We start from the raw sequence: 21,390 nt of genomic DNA on the forward strand, positions 1-21,390 counted from the left end.
TATTGATACAAAATAGGTTTGCACATAGAATTAAAATTGATTACTATAATAACTGTGAATTAGGTGGGATGATGATATATTGACCACATAATTAATAGATAAGGAAATACATACAAAGAAGTCTTAGTGTTATAGGTACAGATAGAAAAGTGTCAGAGTTTTAAGAAACTCTCAGAACTTCTCTACCCTGTCCCTTTTCCCTGTGTAAAGACGCTAGACCCTTCTGCATAACCACCATTCACCCTCACAAATGCCGATCGAGATTTACACACACACACACACACACACACACACACGTGTTTTTTCTTACTTTGTAATTTGAATTTGAATATGGTATCAGAATTGGTACTTGATAAGTTTTGTGGCAAGGATATAGAAGAGATTTATAGAATTTCTTCTTCAGAAGTAATTTAAACTAGAAGTGATTAGAAGTAAATATACTGTGTTTTTTTTTTTAAGTTGATATTTCAATCCTCTACTTGTATAACTTTGAAAAATTCATCATAATTTTTATAAAACATTAACTTAAAGAAGAAGTAATTCACAATTGATTCAGATCAGATCAGTCGCTCAGTCGTGTCTGACTCTTTGCGACCCCATGAATCGCAGCACGCCAGGACTCCCTGTCCATCACCAACTCCTGGAGTTCACTCAGACTCACGTCCATTGAGTCAGTAATGCCATCCAGCCATCTCATCCTCTGTCGTCCCCTTCTCCTCCTGCCCCCAATCCCTCCCAGCATCAGAGTCTTTTCCAATGAGTCAACTCTTCGCATGAGGTGGCCAAAGTACTGGAGTTTCAGCTTTAGCATCATTCCTTCCAAAGAAATCCCAGGGCTGATCTCCTTCAGAATGGATTGGTTGGATCTCCTTGCAGTCCAAGGGACTCTCAAGAGTCTTCTCCAACACCAAAGTTCAAAAGCATCAATTCTTTGGTGCTCAGCCTGCTTCACAGTCCAACTCTCACATCCATACATGACCACAGGAAAAACCATAGCCTTGACTAGACGGACCTTTGTTGGCAAAGTAGTATCTCTGTGTTTGAATATGCTATCTAGGTTGGTCATAACTTTCCTTCCAAGGAGTAAGCGTCTTTTAATTTCATGGCTGCAGTCACCATCTGTAGTGATTTTGGAGCCCAGAAAAATAAAGTCTGACACTGTTTCCACTGTTTCCCCATCTATTTCCCATGAAGTGGTGGGACCAGATGCTATGATCTTCGTTTTCTGAATGTTGGGCTTTAAGCCTACTTTTTCACTCTCCTCTTTCACTTTCATCAACAGGCTTTTTAGTTCCTCTTCACTTTCTGCCATAAGGGTGGTGTCATCTGCATATCTGAGATTATTGATATTTCTCCCAGCAATCTTGATTCCAGCTTGTGTTTCTTCCAGTCCAGCGTTTCTCATGATGTACTCTGCATAAGTGATTAATTTTGTATAAAAATTAAAAAAAAAGTGTTCAGAGCTATTTTGGCTTTAGTTATAATATTATTTGTTCTTTTTGTTCAATATAGTTCTGCATTTGGCTACTTCTGCTCCAATGTGATGCTGACATAATATGCAGTGAAGGACATTTACGTCAACAGATCCAAGAGCCCTGAAACAAAACCAGGTAACACTTGAAAAGGTTTCTTTCACCTTCCTAGGAAAACCGGAATGCAAAATGACAACTGTGCCTTAGGCATAATTTTTGAAATTTGTCTTTCTTCCTCTAAGGACTATTTTTCTGAATATGTTTTCTTACCAAATATCATGCCCTTATAGACATGTTTGAGCAATCCAACATTTTACTTGGTTCAGTAATTCCCTAAAATGCCTTTATATTCCAAATGTAAGTTTTGTGTAACTGATTCTGGGCTAGTGAATCTCAAGTTTTCAGTCAGGAATGTATGGAACTTACTGAACCCACCATTTAATTTTAACAGACATAAAAGTTTCAAATTGCCCTGTTAACTTTTAAAATTGGACACAAACATCACTGCTCCCTTACCCATTCTTAACATTCTGGGAGCAGAAAATTCTTTTGAGATTAAAAATTGAGACAAAAGCTATTTTTTGGTGTCAAGAAATGTAAGTAAATGATTGTCTAAAAGGTGTTCAACCACAATGATGCTCATAAATTTTTCTTAGTACTGGTACTTTTTGGCTGTTGGAGTAAATAAATGACATTTTACATGTAGATCTTAAATGACATATTAACCATAGATCTTTCAATAGAGAAATTCTATTTATCTATTCATGTATCATCTACCTATCTAGAGAAATGATTGGGCATAGGTACAGAGAGACATTTTCCTATTTTACAGACAGATAAAACCGTCTAGCTGCAATTAAGATTAAAAGAATACCAACTGAACAGTGGCCTCATAGAAGGAAAAAGACAATCACATAAATGATTAATAAATAATAATTTTGATAACTAATATAAAGATTGAGCCAAAGTATTGGACATGATTCATACTCTATATATATTACCTTATTTAATATAGAAATCATATGGTAGTTACTACCATTGTCCTGATTTTCAGATAAGACAACTAAAACTTAGAAAGGTTAACTACACTTCTTAAGTTTTATTATGAACTCAATGTTTGTGTCCCCTGAAATCAGTATATTAAATCTCTAATCCTCAAAGTGATGGTACTGGAGGCAGGGCCTTTAGGGAGTAGTTAGGTTTCAGTGAGGTGATAAGGGTAGGATCATGATGGGATTAGTGCCCTTCTAGGAAGAGGAAGAGACATAAAAGCTCTCTCTCCAGGAGTACACCCTGAGGAAAAGCTACATGAGGACACGGTGAGAAGGCAGCCATCACAATCCAGGGGAAGGGCCCCCATCTGACACCAAGTCTCCTGGCCCCTTGTTTTCAGACTTTGAGTTTCCAGAACGTGAGAAATATAACTCTGTTATTGAATAGTTGTGTTATCTTGTTAGAGGTAAAATAAGTTTACATGCTAGTAAGTTGTAGATCTAGGGCTCAAAATTACTCTCTGCCATATTCCAGAGAACACGCAGTTAACCATTAAAATATAAACTTGGATGAACAGTGTTTTATCTTCCTACCACTCTGGCTAACATGGTTTCATTCCAATTCCCAAGATAAAGAAAAGAGTGAACAGGATGAATGAGAGAACCTGTTCAATAAATTTCTGGATCATTCCTAGAAGATACTTAAGCATTTGCTACTTTTATATTTGGGCTCCCCTGGTGGCTCGGCTGGTAAAGAATCTGCCTGCAGTACAGGAGGCCCCAATTTGATTCCTGGGTCAGGAAGGAATCTTCCAGGTTCTATTCCTGGCTTCGATTCCTGGCTTTGATTCCTGGGTTGGGAACTTTTCACTTCCTGGGTTCGATTCCTGGGTCGAGACCTGGTTCTATTCCTAGGTCAGGAACTTTTATATTTACTTCAGAGATTTTTGACAGTCCTAAGGCTTTACTTCTGGCTGCCTTAGAATTAAGGTTTCACTAGACCATTAATTTTTAAGATATAAATTATTTGTTGCTAGGAATGTGTAGTATTCCCCATTTTTACATATTAAATTTAAATGAGTATAACACGGTTGTTGGTACAGGTAGACTATTTATGTACCTCTACCAAAAATACTATGTTTAAAACTTAACCCTCAAGATGATAATATTATGAAGTAGAGTCTTTGCAAAGGGGTAGTTCTGTGGCTCAGTGGTAAAGAATCTGCCTGCCAGTGCAGAAGACACAGGTTTGATCCCTGGTTTGCAAAGATTCCCTGGAGAAGGAAATGGCAACCCATTCCAGTATTCTTGCCTGGGAAATCCCATGGACAGAGGAGCCTGACAGGCTACAGTCTACAGAGTTGCAGAGTCCAACATGACTGAGAAAGTGAGAGCTCAGAGTCTTTGGGAGGTGATCAGGTCCTGAGAGCAGAGTTCTCATGATTGGAATTAGTTCTCATGATTGGCCTTTTAAAAAGAGAGCTCCTTCATCCTTTCTACTATGTCAGGACACAGTAAGACAACTTCTAGGAAGCAGGAAGCAGGCTGTCACCAGACACTGAATCAGCACATGCCTTGATATTGGACTTTCCAGCCTCTAGAACTGCAAAAAATACAGTTAATTTTGTGTATACTGTATTCAGTTTATCGTATTTTATGATAGCCACCCAAATGGACTGAGACAGTGGTCTTGGATAAAATTGCAGCTATGAAGTTTGTCAGAGGGATGAAGCAGATATTAAATCAGATGCAGCTATTTTCATTGCAGTTTAATTCATCCTAAGTAAATTAACCGGTTTATATTTTTGAATGTTGGTTGACTTGTTTTGAGCAGATTCCATTTGAATCCATATTCACCTGTCACTCATTAGATTGACAAGACTTCGTTAGATTACTGCTGCTGCTGCTGCTGCTAAGTTGCTTCAGTTGTGTCCGACTCTGTGTGACCCCATAGACGGCAGCCCACCAGGCTCCCCCGTCCCTGGGATTCTCCAGGCAAGACCACTGGAGTGGGTTGCCATTGCCTTCTCCGTTAGATTACTAGACTTCTACTAATACTCTCAATACATTTGATTTAATCATGATGATATTGCAAATACGAAGACTAATGAGTTTAAGAGAAAAACTTAACAAATGTGAATCTCATGAGTTTTATATTTGAATATCTTTGGCAAAATGGGGCAAAATTATAACAAATGAGAAAATAAACTCTGGAAAAAACAATGTCTTTAGTTGTGTAAAAACCTCCTTTTACATGTAAACTTTTACTAGTTTTGCTGTAATGCAATACATATATTTGATCTGAATTTCAAATTCTTTGCACCTTCTCATGAATATTAATATAAATATTGCTAAGAAATTGCCAAGATGGGCAAGAGTAGGAAAAAAGGAAAAAATTACTGGCTTGAATAAATCCTTAGGTTTATTAACAGAGTGAATCAAATCAAGGAGCAGAAGTCAGACTGATTTGTGGTGTAGGATTTCAAGATTTCAAGCTCATTAACCAATGGAAAAAGGTAGGGAAATAGTTTAGGATATTTTACAGTGCAACGATACTTTAGAAGTTTTATTGGGACCTGTAATTTCAAAGATCTAATAGTCTCATTGAGAGAAAAAGAACAGCAATGTCTTAAGCAGACTATAGAGATATCAGTTGTGTGAATGAAGCAGGGATTTCAGGCTAGATACACCTCTGAATTTGGCTCCATCTTCTCTGAAGGTTTACACCGTCAGGAAGAAGTAGTATAGGGCAAACATAAGATGAAGACACTGACGATGCATTTTAATGTTTATAAGTGAAAAGCACAACTACACAACACGGTACCACGCCCACTAAAACCAAGTTCTGGGGGTTGCAGATATGTTTATTTCTGGCCCTTCACTTCATTTCTGCCTTTGCTCTATTTTGCTGTGTAACTGAATGCTGAACCTGAAACTTTGACTCCTATCCTTTATTCTTTGCCGTGTTCACCTTAGGTACACTTTCTTCTTTTAATCTATGGAACATTATCATAGATGAACTGCATCTATGATAATTCATCTGATCTCATTGCATTTTTTTCAGACAGTCCCATGTGACATAAACTGGGGGATAGAAAGCCACTCTTGTGTCAAATCCTACTTGTTTGTCATTCTCAGCGACCTACTGCTCTCCCCAACCTCAGCAACCTATCCCCTCCCTCTTCTACCTTTATGCCCTCCTCCTAAAAGTGATCATGTATGTAACTCAGTAATATCTCTGAATATTCCATCATTCCCAGAAATGGATGAAATGGATCATTGTGGAAGATCTAACACTTTTCGGAATAAAACTAAAAAATGATGTCTTGAAGGCAGCAGGTAGGATTTGATTTGATTTGACAGGTAATTGGGAAGTTCTACAGAATGGAATAAATTATTACAGGTATGTATGTGTGCATATATTTAGGGACATTTAGCAGGAACTACATTCACATATGAGGTCAGCCTATTACATGAGATGATGTTTGAAGTGATTCAGAATTAGACTAAATATGTGACTGAAAAATTGAAGAAACTAATTCTCAATATCTTGAACTCTGAAACACTTTTCATGTTTTTTTCTAGCTACCTCATTCTTTTCTCCCTTTCTGGTAGAATAGAGTCATTTACATCTAATCCTAAATTGTTCTGGAAAGTACATCACAGGCATATTTTGATATTCAACTTAATCCCACACCTGACACACAGGGATTTTATTTTCATTGCAATTAAACTAATTAATTAATTAATATTTACAACATCCCATGGTTTTTTTTTTTTTTTTCCTGTGAGACAAATTTCCTCTGTTCATCAGTGGAGAGGCTGGAAAATCAACTTCATCATCACATCTTATATCTGTTTCCATTCTTCTATAGTCATCCAGGACTTCTGAGCATCTGTGAAGCAGAAATCAAAGATGTTGGCTAGGTTCCTACTCATTTGCTTTTTAGCTATAGTCACTCCTCTGCTTCTTCATGCTGAAATTCAGCCCTGTAGTCTATCGTTTTTTCTTGGACACGTCTTTTTAGAAAGCTTAGAAATTCCCCTAACAGCAGCCCTCCTTGCTGATGAGCCCCATGGGCCTTCAGCCATTTCATTTGTATCTCTGCTCTCTTGGGGAACTCTCATTCTGTCCATGATCTTCCTTGTCCATTTTCCCCATCAAAACACTTTCCTATTTCCAAATTCCTTGCAGGGACTTTGTACAAAATTCCACTCAGGGGACCATTAGAAACTCAGTGCTGGCTTCATCTAGATTTGGATGGAAATTCTAAAATTCATATGGAAATTCAAAGGTCAAAAATAGATAAAGCAATTATGCAGTAGAACAAACCTTCAAGATGGAAGACATATTGCATAGTTACAGTAATTAAGTAAATGTAGTTTTGGAGCAAGTGTGTGTGTGGGGGTGTGGGCAGGACAAATGGCCAATAGAACAAACTAGAATCTAGAAAGACACCTTCATGTTCAACTACCTGATTTATGAAAATGCAGTGTTGTCTGGAGAAGGCAATGGCATCCCACTCCAGTACTCTTGCCTGGAAAATCCCATGGACGGAGGAGCCTGGTAGGCTGCAGTCCATGAGGTTGCTAAGAGTTGGACACGACTGAATGACTTCCCTTTTACTTTTCACTTTCATGCATTGGAGAAGGAAATGGCAACCCACTCCAGTATTCTTGCCTGGAGAATCCCAGGGACAGGGGAGCCTGGTGGCCTGCAGTCTATGGAGTCGCACAGAGTCGGACACAACTGAAGCGACTTAGCAGCAGCAGCAGTGTTCTTGATGTGCTCAATCATTGGATATGCACATGAGAAGTATAAATTTTGACTCATTTCTCATACCAGCAATGTTTGCAGTACCAGTCTCCATATCTTCATCAACACTTATCAACCATTCTGTTTTCTTTTTGGCATATTAATTTTGCTTTAATTTGCATCCCCATGTTCATGCTAAGTAACTTGCCATTTGTTTGTTGGCCTTCTGATTTCAAGACTGAATCTAAATGGGGATCTTCTATAACATACATCTAATCCATCAAAATTATAAAAAAGAATATAAATACTTAAATTGCTGAGCTAGACTACAAGAAGAGAAATGCTTGGCAGACAGAGAGCTGAGAAATTCCAACCAGAATTAATCCTTTCTATTCATCTTTTCTCTTCCAGAACATGGCTTGAGCCTATATTTTGGCATTCATTTAATTCTTGTTACTAGAGTTGGACAGTTTTATGTCCTTCTGCTCCCTTTAGTTAATAAGCAAGATATTAAAAGCCATGTTGTTGTTTTTATCTGGATCCACCAAATAGGCAATAGAGCCATTTTATAAATGCAGTTAATGTGTGTTGAATAATGTAACATTGAAATTGAGAAGAAACCTCTTAAGCTGGATATAATAGTTTTCCAGGTCTGAGAATGAGCTTCCCAAAGCCTATTCGTCTGTTATATTTTAAAATAAAAGCTAGTGTCCTCCAAGAGAGCATACAAAGTCATAATCTTCCACTCTATATAACATTAAAATAATATATTTATGAGTGGGTAATCAGACAAAGGAAAACATATTTTTTAAAAATACCCATTTCAAATAATATTATAAACTCATTTTTATGAATGAAATTTGTTGATCAAGTTTGAATGTCCCATTTTTGATGTTAAACTATGGAAGGAATATCTAGGCAGCTTCCGGAGAACCTCTCTACTGTAGACACTTCCAATAAGTATTTTCTCAAAATATTCATAAAAGTACACACCACGTGTGTACACGTGTACATCCAAGTGACTAATTGGATGAAGATACATCTTTAATAGTTATCATCGAATATTTAAGTTGCTGTTTGGGTCTCTAAATTGTGACCTGAAAATAAGTTGCTCATTTATCAATAATAGTCCATTTAAAACATAATTAATAATGTTGCCCTAAAAGGCTTATTAATATATCACACAAGACATGGTTTATTTTAGAAGTTATTTTAAAAGCATGAAAGCACAGAAAAAGAAGTTTCTAGTCCAAAGAAACATTATATTTTCAGCTCCATAATTATTGTCATTTGCAGTGCTGTAAAGCTTTAATCCAGGGGAGCTCATCAGTGGAGTATGACTCAGTTTGATCTGAAAGTCCTTGAGAGGAGGAGAAATATCTGCAGATGGTGGTTCATCTGCATCGTGTAATTACAGTATATGTTCACACTCTAATAAACCTAAAAATATATGAAGACCAATATAGCCAATCCTCTGAATAAGCAATAACTAATGAACATCTGGGAATGGCTGCATGACATATAATTGAGTAGATAATTTCCAAATCAGTCAATGAAGTGGTGGCTGTTAATTTCTTAGTATAAGTACATACTCCAGTGCCATCTAGCTAGACTCATTTGAAAGGACTTCCCAGACGGTGCTAGTGGTAAAGAACCCGCCTGTCAATGCAGGAGATGTTAGAGATGCGGGTTCAATCCTTTGGTTGGGAAGATTCCCTGGAGGAGGGCATGGCAGCTCACCCCATTATTCTTGCCTGGAGAACCCCATGGACAGAGGAGCCTGGCAGGCTGCAGCCTATAGGGTCGCACAGAGCAGGACATGACTGAGGTGACTTAGCATTCATGCAGACCCATTTGAAACATTTCTTTATGCAAGTTATAATATATACTTTTAAACAAGTCTGTATATGAAAATGAATTGATTGGAGATAAACCACCACACAGTTGGGTGAACAACTGGTAACACAGATAAAATGATTCTAGGAAAAGCAGACAAGTGGGAAAATATATAAGCCCTGTTAATATATTTACTATAACTATAGCTGAGCCATAGGGGGAAAAAAGCACTCTCAGGAAAAAAGATTCAGAGAGGGCCAACTAGGACTAGCCTCAGTTCCAAAGACATTGCATTTTCTGTTGCCTTTCTAATTCAGTTACACTTACCATTTTTGTGGCCTTTGCAAAAAATGAATTGCTAAGCTTATTCACTGAAAAACATTACATTCTATAAGATAATGGTTTTCTCAATTTGTTATTTAACTTAGTGTTCCAGGCTCCTGGCTTCCTGAGTCTGCTTCAACAAGAGGAGCTCTGGTTTTATTTTCATGTTTCAAATGACATTAGTGCTTGTTTTAGTAATGCAGTGGGCTAACAAAAAGCAAGGTTTGAAATATTTTATTGTAAAAAGCCAGGTCAACACTTGACATCAACAGGTGAAACAACAGAGAAACTTGGCCTGGACAACCAGATCCTTAAAAATCTGTGATCTACATCACCCTTGGTTCCAAAGTCCCTTCCTTTTTGTTACCTCTTCAAGGAAGTAATACTTTGAGAGAATTCAGAGTGTGTCACTGTGTAAGTAAACTGGCCCTATTTGCTCTTCAATTCATATTTTTCTTGGGTATGTGAACAGAAGCAAGAATAAATAATGTGTATTTCAGTAAACTCAAAATTTAATTACCTCTTACTTAAGTACAAAAATATGATTAAGAAAAATGTTTTCAACTTAGGAGTCAATGATTATTTTCCCCCAAAGTAGACACTACATTATTTATTTTGGTGTAATAGATGGTGCTTAGGTTATTATGAATTTGAATGTATGCATTGCTATTAACTTATTTTCTAATCTCTCAACTAGTTTATGAGAAATAAAAATGACTGGTTCAAAACCAACATAATACTGCAAAACAATTATCCTTCAACTAAAAATAAATTTTTAAAAATGATTGGCTCTATTTCTTTAGAAAAAATTTTTTTACTTTGCTTTCATAAGAGCATCATTTGGTACTTTACAACAATTTTTTTTTTAGTCCTAAATCTGATACATTTATTTAAGATGCTATTTTAAAGTGATTTTTCTACCTGACAAAAAATTATTTTAACATATTTCATCTGATATTTTGTACTTGGTTGTCAAAAAATCATGTGAGTTGCTTAAGACAGTATACATTTTTTTAATGAATTAACTTTGGAGATAACATTGGTTTATAACATTATACAAAGTTCATGTGTACACTTTATATTTCTACTTCTGTAAACACTGAAACATGCTCACCACCAAAAATTTCCTTTTCCTCCATCGCCATACAGTTGATCTCCTTTACCCCGGTTGTTCTCCCCCCACCACTTCCCTTCTGGTAACCACTAGTCTATTCTTAGTATCTATATGTTAACTCTGTGTTTATTTTTGCTTAGTTTGGTTTGTTCATTTACTTATTTTCTTTCTTTTTTATATTTCACATAGGAGTGAAATCATATGGTAATAAGAAATGTAGGAGAAAAGGCAACCCTCCTACACTGTTGCTGGGGATGTAAGTCAGTGCAGCTCCTGTGGAAAACAGTACAGATTCCTCAAAAAAAAAAAAAAATTAAAAATAAAGCTATTGTATTATCCAGCTATTCTACTTCCGGATATTTATCGAAAGAATATGAAAACACTAATTTGAAAAGATACATCCACCCCTATGTTCATCTCAGCATTATTTACAATAGCCAAGATATGGAAATAACCTAAGCGTCCATCAACGATTGAATGGATACAGAAGATGTGTATTACATACAAAAGAATACTACTCAGTCACACAACAGATGAAATCTTGCCATGTAATAATAGGAATAGACCTTGAGGATATTCAGCTAAGTGAAATAAGTCAGATGAAGAAAAAAGAGAACAGCTCTTAAATGTTCTCATTACAGAAAAAACTGTAATTATATAATAGATGTATTAGTTAACATTATAGTGGCAATCAGGTTGCAATATATATGTGTATCAAATGACTGTGTTGTACACCTTAAAATTACATAATGTTGTATGTCAATTCTATCTCAGTACAGCCTAGAAAAAATAAAAATTAAAATACTATGTTTGATTTCTGTAATTATGTATGTTCTCTTGGCCAAGTGATACTTCTTTTTTTTTTCTATTTTTTAAAATTTTTATTTTATTTTTTAACTTTACAATATTGTGGGATGATTTGGGAGAATGGCATTGAAACATGTATAATATCATATATGAAATGAATTGCAAGTGGTACTTCTTTGCAAGTCATTTGCCTTGATTTCAGGAAACTGAAACAAATAATCAACATCTCTTACAACTTGTTATTCATATAATTTATTAGAATGGTTACTGTTAAAGACTGAATTCTAAACCCCCAAAGTCCATATGTTGAAGCCCTGACCATTAGCATCTTATCATATGACTGTTTTGGAGATGCCATGGATGTGTTCTGGCACAGAGGAAAGTTTATGTAAGTCACAGGAAGAAAGCAGCCACCTACAAACCAAGGAGCAAACCCTCGAGAGAAACCAAACCTGCTGACATTTTGATCTTGGACTTCCAGCATCCAGAAGTGTGAGGAAAAAATTGTTTAAGCCACCCAATCTATGGTAATTTATTATGGCAACCCTAGGAATGAATATAGGGCTTATTAAGTTTCTTGGTTGTGTAAATATGTGTGGACATAGAAGAACAGAACTCATTTGGACAGAACAAATTGACAGCTTACCTTTCATCTTTTGCTCACGCAGTGACTTACAAGACAAATATTTAAGAACTATGGAAAGACAGCCAATTTATAAGTGCCTAAATCTATGGGATGAACGTTTTATCATTATTTTCCTGTCCAATTTTAGAGAGGGTAATCATCATAATCATTATACTCAATTACTGATCATCTAAAGGATGTGGCATTAGATTAGATTCCAAATTCTAATCATGTCAAATCATCAAACATTAGAAAACAATTACCTGATAATGAGTCAATCTAAATAGTTTGGATCACAAAGTCTTCTCTTATTCTCTAGTTGCTTCTATATTTCCTCAAATCCATTCTTCTCACTCAAAAGAGTAACCATTCTGAAATGCCTTTGACCATGGAACTTTTGGGAAAACACTTTTGAATTGTTCCCTCATTAATTCAAGATAAATCTCAATCTCTGGAGCATAGCACAAAAAGTCTATGGTAACTTGATGACTTCTGTCTTGTCAACTTTCCTCCCAGGCCCTACCCTACTCTGTAGTCCAGCTCCCCAACCTACTGTGTCCCTGGGTTTTCCTTTTTGACATTTCACCTGCCTCTCTCTTTGCTTGGTTAGCCTTTCTCAAACACACCATGCTTGACAAATGAGTGTAGTGGCTAAGATTAAGAACTCTGATGTTAGACAAATCCCAGTTCTGTCATTAATTAGCTGTATGATCTGTCTGCTTTAGTTTTCTCATCTGTATGTATCTACAAGATTAAATTCATATCAAAATTAACATCTCAGGATAGTTACACTTAATAAGTTAATTCATGAAGAAAAAAATATTATTTGACTCATTATAAACATTCAGCAAATGTTGTTGTTCAGTCTCTAAGTTGTGTCCAATGCTTCTCCACTCCAGGAACTGTAGCACGCCAGGCTTCCCTGTCCTTCACTGTCTCCTGGAGTTTCCCAAACTCATGTCTGTTGAGTCAGTGATGACATCCAACCATCTTACCCTCTGTCACCCTCTTTTCCTCTTGCTCTCAATCTTTCCCAGAGGCAGGGTCTTTTCCAATGAGTCGGCTCTTTGTATCAGGTGGCCAAAATGTTAGATCTTCAGCTTCAGCCTCAGTCTTTCCAGTGAATATTCAGGATTGACTTCCTTTAGGTATTAAGATTTAGGATAAGGGTCTCCTCCTCCGGGGAACTGTCCATGAATAGAGTAGCTACCCTCCAAGTTTTTCCAATGTTATCAAGTCCATATTACACTTTATTTTAATTGACAAATACAATAGTATCTGTGATACAACTAGAGCATCTTGAAAAGAAGAATATGGTCTTATTTTCATTGCATTCCCAGAGCATATCACTGGACCAGATATATAGAAAACCTTTATAAATATTCATTGGATAAGTGAACAAAACAGTGGAGGAGCAGTGTTCGATTCAAAGATTAAAAAGGCTTAAAATAAATACTTGAGAGAGATGTTGTTCTTATACATAAATCAATTCATCTAGAATAACAATTTTCATTGCTTCTACCAACTAGTGTTTTTAAATATTGAATCACTAGGAAGAAATTTTTCATTATGAAACCAATACAAGTTTATTAATAAAATTAATAGTTACTTAAATGTTTGAAAATATGAACAGGAAAAATAAATATGAAAAATCCATAATAAAATCATCCAAAGATAGATGTTGTCAACATTTTAATATATTTTTGTCTTTTTACTCTTTAAAAAAGAATGTACATATTTTCTACATTATTCCAATATCTTCATAAACATAAACCACACAATAGATGTATCATTGTTTACTAAAATATTTTTTATTGTAGGTCACGGGTTTGACCAATCTTATTAGGCCATAAACAGTGTAAACAATAAACATCTTTTTGTATGAACCTTGTTTCTGCATATAGAATTATTCCTTGGAAAGCCATGTGAGTAATTCAATTTCCAGTTCAAAGTTTGTGGACACCATTAAGACACTTCAAATCTACTCATAAATTGGCTTGCAAAAGATTTATATTAACATATATTTTGTGAATTTTTCTAGTATTTCAAATTACTATTATAACTATGGAAATGTTTGCTTATCAAATAAATACCTTCCTTTGAATTATTATCTGTACTTTCCTAGTCTCCTTTGCTGTTTACTCACATCTTGCTAGAAAATGATTAATAATTTCCTTATATCCTAAGCCTTCTTAGGACAGGTAGTGAGAATTAGCAAACATAACAAAACCATTCTTAATGATCTCTTTTTCTTTGGTAAATGGGATGGATGAGCAAAGAAAGAGAAACCAAAGGCATGGAAGAAGAGAATAGGGCTAACCAGGAAGGATGTCTTGCTGCTAGATGAGTCTCATTTCAAGGTCTGTCCCTCCTTTTCTTAGGATTAGAAATTAAATTAGAGGCCACAGGATTGTGGAAGAAAGTTTTCTGTTAAATATACTAAGGGAGCTGATGCATAAAAACCTGAATGTCAAATGACTAATAAACAGTGAGAATAATAATTATATTTACTGCTCAAGAAATCTTACATGAGAAACCGAATTATTATTAAAAAATCACTGGGTGACCATGCAGTTAGAAAATGGAGAACTAGTTGCAATATATCTATGGCTGGTGTTGTCAAGTCAGGAATAGAATACAGCCTTCACTTCTGTTGGATGTATGTTACACAGAACCCGTGATCTTATTTATGGAGCACTGTTGGCATGTCAGCAACTTCCCATTTGGCTTATTTTTCCTCTACCTTCACAACAGAGAAATTGGCCTCTCATTAACAGTCTTACATTAGGTATGCTAATGTTCATAGTTTACAGAGCCTAGTTTAGCGGTCTGACAGTCATTTTGCCTAATGATGAAGACAATGATGGTCATTATACTGATGATGATATTGGGCCTAAAATTGCTTTCTGCTTTTCTGCTTTAGCTCTTTGTTGTTGCTATTTGTTGTTGCTTAGTCTTTAAGTCATGTCCAACTCTTTTGTGACCCCATGGACTGTAGTCCACTAGGCTCCTCCATCTACACACACACACACACAAATGCACCATGAATATTATCCAATTTCTTTGATTGTCAATATACAATGATGGAAAGGGGGCCTGGGGTGCTGCGATTCATGGGGTCGCAAAGAGTCGGACATGACTGAGCGACTGAATTGAACTGAACTGAACTGAATAATGGTGAAATGAATTTCTCTTTCTTTTACATTATAGGAAGTCAGGACCATACAGGTAAGACCACTTATCCCCTTTTGTGTGTGTGTGTGCACTCAGTTGTGTCCAACTCTTTGCGACCCCATGGACTACAGCTCCAATTTTACAATTTTACAAGAAGAATACTGGAGTGGGTTGCCATTTTCTTCTCCAGGGAATCTTCCTGACTCAGGGATTGAACCCATGTCTCTTGTGATTTATTCCTTTGCCTAGTTATAAAGGAAGCACAGCTTTTCTCTTTAGAAGTCTTTCATACCCAACACCAACTATGACCCAACACCAGTTTTGGATTTGCTTGTGACTTTCTTTAAAATCTCTCAGATTCTGCTGAATTTCAAAATTCAGTTGCTAACTCAATCTTATACATCTGCCATTGAAGTCACGCAAATCAACTGAACCATCACTGAACATTTTCTTTCTGGATGCTGTGGCTGCAATGGATTTATCTTTTTATCGTGTCATAATTCCTGTTTCCCAGTTGTTGCCAATGCTGTGCCTGTCAATCGGACCCACAGATCTCTGTAGCAGAAAGCAGAGTGCCAGACTCAAGCAATTACCCCAGGCGTGTGTGTGAGCACTTTTAGGAACAGCCTCACTGCAGTTATTTTGACTACAGGGTGAGGCTAATGAAGCAACTCCAAGAATTCTTCATAGTAAAAGCAATTACCCAGATATTGGGCTTGAACAACAACAACATGACCTTCCATCATGACACTCTCTTTATTAATATTTTAATTACTTCTATGCAGATACCCAGTAATATTGGCCACGTTTTATCTGATAATTTTGTTTTTCTGCAACCCCTGGATCATAGGTCAAAGAAACTGTTGTAGCAAAATTTGGGAGGAAAGAGTCATATATTTATACTTATCATCATATTCCCCAAAAATAACAAAGCCTTTTTTTTTTTTTTTTACTTCATTAACTTTGCTGACTGCTGAGTTCTTTTTGCCCTTGGTTGTAACATAGACAAGAAAATGTATATTACTTAAGTAATATAACAAAAAATATCTATAAAAGATATAAGACTTCTGAATATTTCAAAGTATTGACAATGATATCGTGCCAATATGAATATTATGATTATATACAGATTAGCCTAATTTACTGCTTTTCATTTGTTATTTTCATTCATTAATAATGCCACTTCTGATTATGCATCTTCTCAATAAAATCTGTGTGTGTCTTTGTAGATAAAAACTAAATTTACCTCCAATTAAAGCATAAAAGCTTAATTTACTAGAACTTTTGAGGCCAAATATACTAATACTTGGGATATTTTAGTTTTTGTGCAGGCTACTCTCTCAGGATCAAGTGAATCTTAACTCATAACATAGACATTATTTTTGCGTTCTTGTCATATATTCTGTGAAAATATACAGCCCAACTGAATTAAAATATAGCAGGCAACATAGATTGGTGGTGGTGGTGGGGTGTGTGTGTGTGTGTGAAGAGAGAAGTGAATGTGTATATCAACTTGTGATTATCTGTGGTGAAACTGTGCTTTACATTCATTGGCAACATTTATATTTTAACATAATTGACAGTTCCTAATCAGCTTAATTACCTGTTTGTTGACTTACTGTTTTAATTAGAAGGTCTTGAATTGCAAATAGCAGAAAGCTCCACTTTAATTGGCTTAAAAAATAAAGGAACATTCTGGTTGAGTAGATTTATTGGTGGAAAGGGAAGGACAGACTCAGGCAGGGATTTATCCTGAGATTTATAATATCATGAGGGATCTAGCTCTGGGTCTCTCAGCTCTGTCCATCTTCATTTATTGGTTTTTCCTCCTGATGACTTTATTAAACTGGTTGCAGCAGACTTAGGCCTCACATCTATGCAAAAAATTGTCTAGGGAAGAGAGCCCAGTCACAGCACATCAACAACCCTGAGGTTTACCATTCTCAGGTCAGTTTAGAATGAATATTCAGGTCTGAACCCCATGACTGTGCTGAAGAGAATAGGATGTACTGAGTCAAGATCACATTCCTGCGCCTGAAGCTTGCAGGATGCTCAGCTCCCATTACCTGTACCAGAAGGTAGGAGGGGAGCCAGTTTTCCTGGAAACACTGGGATGTCTAAATAAAAATCAGGGACTGTTAAAAAGGGATAGGATAAAAGGAAAAATGCATACTGAAAATAAAATCCACAAATAAGTTGTTGTTTTTTTTAAATCTGCATTGCCTACTGCAAAAATAGTCTGTGGTACTCACATGCTTATTTTGCTTTTCTGTATGGACTGACATGATTCTAAAAGACATTGAGCCATTCCTTGTGGTGTTAGAGAGTGGGAGTCAAAGAGAAATTCGGCGGGGAAGCAGAATGCAAAGAAAGCTGGACCATTTCCCAGCTCTCCTGAGTCAGGTCTTCACAGTATGGCTTCATTAATCTCTTTGAAGTAATTTCTCAGAACATCAGACACACATTCAAATGTTAGTACAAAAATACCTTTCAAAGCCAAATATGACTGCTTTTCACACCATGTATCATTTTGGATTAACCATATCTCTCTGATCAGGTGTAACTATTCCTCCGGGTTTTAGGCAGCAATGGCTTCGGTAGACCTATGTATGTTATGGGCTTCTGCCAATTGCAGCACCCCCAGCCAAGAAGATGGGTTGTCAGCTAATGTTCCTAACTTATGAGTCCAGGTAAAATGACAGCCTGCTTAGATCCTTCCACAAGGAATCCTTGCATAGTTATATTAATAGCAAATTTTTAAGATTTAAGAAAGATTTATTATTTAAAGAATGCAACTCTAGAGGTAAAAATGGACGCCAAATGACTTTATATTTGTGAGTATGGGGTCTCTTCCATTTCTTTCACTCTTGGTCTTTCACTATTTGGCCTACACTTTTCTACTACAGTCAGTCTGTCAGTCAGTTCAGTTGCTCAGTCGTGTCCGACTCTTTGCGACCCCATGAATCGCAGCACGCCAGGCCTCCATGTCCATCACCATTTCCCCGAGTTCACTCAAACTCACGTCCATTGAGTCGGTGATGCCATCCAGCCATCTCATCCTCTATCGTCCCCTTTTCCTCCTGCCCCCAATCTCTCCCAGCATCAGAGTCTTTTCCAGTAAGTCAACTCTTCGCATGAGGTGGCCAAAGTACTGGAGTTTCAGTTTTAGCATCATTCCTTCCAAAGAATACCAAGGACTGATCTCCTTTAGAATGGACTGGTTGGATCTCCTTGCAGTCCAAGGGACTCTCAAGAGTCTTCTCCAACACCACAGTTCAAAAGCATCAATTCTTCGGCGCTCAGCTTTCTTCACAGTCCAACTCTCACATCCATACGTGACCACTGGAAAAACCATAGCCTTGACTAGACAGACCTTTGTTGACAAGTAATGTCTCTGCTTTTCAATATGCTATCTAGGTTGGTCATAACTTTTCTTCCAAGCAGTAAGTGTCTTTTAATTTCATGGCTGCAGTCACCATCTGCAGTCATTTTGGAGCCCCCCAAAATAAAGTCTGACACTGTTTCCACTGTTGCCCCATCTATTTCCCATGAAGTGATGGACCAGATGCCATGATCTTCATTTTCTGAATGTTGAGCTTTAAGCCAACTTTTTCACTCTCCTCTTTCACTTTCATCAAGAGGCTTTTTAGTTCCTCTTCACTTTCTGCCATAAGGGTGGTGTTATCTGCATATCTGAGGTTATTGATATTTCTCTTGGCAATCTTGATTCCAGCTTATGCTTCTTCCAGCCCAGCGTTTCTCATGATGTGCTCTTTGGTATAAAATGCTGTTTTATAAATAGATAATTTATCAAACACACTTAAGCTTTATGATAAATAAGAATAAATGCACCTCCTAATTATAAATTATGTCTCCTATAGTTATAACCAGTTTATTGTTTTATCTTGTTTTTCATCTGTTGCTCCTGCATCAATGATCTGCCAATTATTTCTTACTTTATCTTCTGGGAGAATATGTGCTGAAATGAAACCACCTTGTCTTTGACTACTGTCCACTAATTGTCTGCATTCACAGCTCTGCCAATGTACAGGGCCCACTCTTGAGATCAGCCAAGCCATAAAGAAGGATCGTTTTGTTAGAAAACTGAATTTTTCTCAGAGAGGCTGCTGGTAACTTCTGGAAAAATTTTAGTAACTACTTTTCATTAGTCACCTATAGTTTCTTGATGCCATAGTCATTGTTCAGACTCACAGTGGAAGTATAACCCTAGAGTCAAGAAAATCAATTCCCTTAGTAGATTAGACAACATTTAGACATATTTGTATAACATCGGGAATAACTCATATTGGCATATGTGGGTCTATTAATAAATAAAATAAAAATCAAAGAAACTTTTAGTGAAGTGATTAGAACTGGATTTCCACTGACTGTAACTGCTATAGAAACTGCTTTTAATTGCATCTTCACTTACATTCTAAGCCAAAGAGAAAAGAAAAAAAACTGCTTTGAAGGATCATTTGGAAACTATTGATCTCTTTTTTTCCCTTCTTCTCAGAACAGCAATGCAGTATCTTAAGCATGGATAAAAGAAGCACATCTTGACCATACTTTAAATAAGTTAAAAAAATTCTTAGTGCAACCATTTTACACTTTTTAATTCAGCTCGTTTCTCATTTCTGTAATAATTCATAGTCCCTAGAACCAATGTGTTCTCAAAGAAGAGAGAGTACTGAGCTTGTCAGTATGACAATTAGTCCAAAATTTATTTCTGTATTCTAGACATACATATTCAACTTTGTGCATTTAAAACTTAAATGTCCAAGATAGAATTAAAACTTTGATTGTATTGCATTGATCCTATTTAGTAAAATGGTAGAATCTTGTGATCTATTGCTTGTAGAAACCCAGGAGTCATGGCTCACTCCCTCACTCTCTGCCCACATCCAGACAATCAATTGACAATTTCCCATCAGTTTCATCTCTTAATGTACCTTGAATCCATCAACTTTTTATTCTTCACTGCTATTTCCCTCACCCAAGTCACTTAATCTTCTGATGTTCACACTTTACCCTCCCTACCCAATTCATTCTGTCCCAGCTGTCAGCATGAGCATATAAAAAAAATCCTTAAGCCTGATAAGGACACCTTTTTATTCAAAAGCTTTGAGTGGTTTCCATGACTCCTAGAATTAAAAATAAACAAAACCACTGGCCTTGACATTGAACATAAACACTGATATCAGTGGTTCTCAGTCCTGGCTTCAATATTTCAAGTACCCCAAGGCAGATTGATTTTACTATTTCAGTTTTATTTCTGATGTTCAAGGGACAGAGTCTGGTTGGTTTATCCAGACATGCAGGGTGGAGTGGTGAAATGGGCATTCTCAGCAGTTTATAGAGTCCTGCAAACCAATCAATACAAATTCCAGAACCCAGCTTGAGAAACGTTAGAAGTTGATTAATTGGGCAACTGCTGACATTGTTTTCCCTGTGTATTAGTTAGAGTTCTCATGAGAAACAAAACCAATAGGATAGATTGATCTGTCTGTCTATCTGTCAGAATAACCTCTCGTGATTTTGGAAGACTTAAGTCCAAAATTTGATGGGGATAGGCTAGCAGGTGAGAACCTTCCTTGGTGGCTCAGATGGTAAAGCTTCTGCCTATAATGCAGGAGACCTGAGATCGATCCCTGGGTCGGGAAGATCCTCTGGAGAAGGAAATGGCAACTCACTCCAGTACTCCTGCCTGGGAAATCCCAGGAGGAGAATAGTAAGCTACAGCCCATGGGGTCATAAGCAGTCGGACACAACTGAGCGACTTCAAAGTAAATAAGTAAGCAGGTGAGAGACTAAGGAGACTTGCAGTTCAAATCCAAAGGCAGTCTTCTGGTGAAGCAGGAAGAGGTGCTGTTGCAGATGAAGTCTGAAGGCAGTGTGCTGGAGAATTTCCTCTTTCTCAGTTGGGAGTGGGGAGGTCAGCCTTTTGATCTAGGCAAGTCATCAACTGATTGGATAATGTTGCCCACATTATAACAGGCAATTGGCTTTACTTTAAGTCCACTGATTTAAGTGTGAATTTCATCAAAAACTTCACAGAAGTTCTTATCTTCTAATCTTCCCAGAAATATTAGAATAATGTTGGACCATCTATCTGGGCACCATGGCCAAGCCAGGTTGACACATAAAATTAGCCATCATACCCTATTCATTCACTTTCTTTTGTGTAGCCTTTCAATGGATTGTTATAAGTGAAGGCAGGGTATGTACATGTGTTATCTGTTAGCTCTGGACTTTTTGCATAAGAATTACAAGAAAAACTTGTTAAAGGA

This window comes from Bos grunniens, chromosome 2 (genome assembly GCF_055505025.1).
Source record: "Bos grunniens cultivar Pamir isolate PY7600 chromosome 2, Bosgru_T2T1.0, whole genome shotgun sequence".
NCBI classification, from domain to species: Eukaryota; Metazoa; Chordata; class Mammalia; order Artiodactyla; family Bovidae; genus Bos; species Bos grunniens.